The sequence below is a fragment of the Brachycentrus maculatus genome, unplaced genomic scaffold (genome assembly GCF_059751285.1).
Source record: "Brachycentrus maculatus isolate JH-2025_06_01 unplaced genomic scaffold, ASM5975128v1 h1tg000166l, whole genome shotgun sequence".
NCBI lineage: Eukaryota > Metazoa > Arthropoda > Insecta > Trichoptera > Brachycentridae > Brachycentrus > Brachycentrus maculatus.
The window spans coordinates 328,305-330,427 of NW_028280919.1; positions in this window are offsets into that span (position 1 = coordinate 328,305).

A 2,123-nucleotide genomic window follows, 5' to 3' on the forward strand; every position below is an offset into this window, starting at 1 on the left:
TATATATATATATATATATATATATATATATATATATATATATATATATATATATATATATATGTATATATATATATATATATATATATATATATATATACATATATATATATATATATATATAAATATATATATATATATATATATATATATATATATATATATATATATATATATATATATATATATATATATATATATATATATTTATATATATAGATACACTAATTATAATGTCGAACCCGTGACGCCAGTTTCGCAGCCGAGAGTCTACCTAACTACACCACGGCACCTGTCTATGTAATAGTGATTTTAGTTATATTAGTTTTTTGACATACTTCGTAAATTATACCATCGTAAATTATAAATATATGAACTTTTGATAAGATAAAAAACGGTACAGTACTGAAAAAAAATCTACGGTCAATTTTACTTATACATTTAAAAAGTGAATTAAGCTTTAAAGCGCTCATAATTCAGATTTTGGTCCCGTTGTAAGTGTATCTGATTCCTAGTTAAAAATTCTACATTTGAGCCTACAATAACACGACCGAAATGCAATTTTTAAGTTAGAGCTTATCATGAGCCTCCCTCTGAAGCCTGAAGCGCTATGTCTAAGAAAACCATATGAGTAATATATATAGTTGATACCATGGCTTTAAAATATTTTTATTTAAGTATTGTAGATTGATTTGTGTCTGTGTGTGTATTTCTAGAAAGTTGACTGATTGTAATACAAAATATTTTTTTCGTTAAAAGAGAAAAACTACTATTTGTAATATTGACATTTGTAAGTAAATGCAAATTATTGTAATTATTTAAATTCAACAATTGGTAACTTGTAAATACGATGTTTTGCATAATATCGCTGTGTTTAAAAAACAAAAATATTAAAAGATTATAGAAAAAAGTTTAAAATAGTTTATAATCAAAATGTTTAAATTCGAACCTTGGCAGGCCGCGATTGGATGGTTGTTGAGTTTTTTTTGGCGTGACGTAAGCATTTGTCAACGTTTTAGGTAAGGAGTAGGGAACCTTTTCATTTTTAAAAGCTACATTTTTTTATCTGATTCAACATTAGGACGCGTTTGTAAAAAAAAATCAAGTCCATGTATCGACCAATATTCAAGTTTTGTGGGCACAAACATACAGACGCAGATTTATAATGAAGATATTCCGATGAATTTTGAATAAAGTGGCATTAGTCAAAAGGCCGGTCAGAGTAGCCAAGAGGGCGCAGGCTTCCTGTTTCAGATGATAATTAAAATGATGAAATAAATAACACTATTAAAGATTAAATAATAATAGGAAGAGCAGAAAAAATCGAATTAAACTATTTTTTAATTGGCTTTTTTTTCTATGTTAAATGTATGCATACGTATTTTAATTACACGCATGATAGAACATCAGTTTCTGTTACTAACTAACTAAGTAACCATCACGCCACTTTCCCGCAGGGGTAGGTAGAGAAATTAGAACGCCACATCAATCTGTATTTTCAAACAATCGTCGATTCTTCCATATTCATGCATCTCCTCGTACATACATACTTGTCGATTATTCCAACTCTTTCCTGACCACTTACAAGTATTTGAAACAATTGACCAAGTTTTCCCCGGTCTTCCTCTGCTTCTATTTCGAACTACATTTTCCTTATAAATTTGTTTTACTTTTCTTTCTTCACTCGTTTGGTTTGCATACCCAAACCGTCTTAACACACCTTTCTTAATTTTATCGAAACTGTTTATAATACCGTATAGATAATGTTCCGGTCTTTAATATGTATGTATATTCTAAAATACTCGAACACCGCTTCAGGTCTTATATTGGAATTGTGTAAAGAATATCCATTTTTAATTTAAAATTTACTTGGCAAATACCACTATTTCTCAAAATCTATCGTGACACGTGTTTCGATGCATCATTTTCAAAACGTCCCAAGGACCTAAATTTAAAATTAAGAATTAGCTTCACGTACGGTGTTTGCAAATGATGCGGAATTCATTGCAACATGTGTCATAAAAGATTTTAAGAAAAAGTGTTACTAAGTAATAAAAAATGAATAGATTTTTCTACAAGAATCAATTAATGAAAGTAAAGAATATCATTAACCGTTTTCTCTT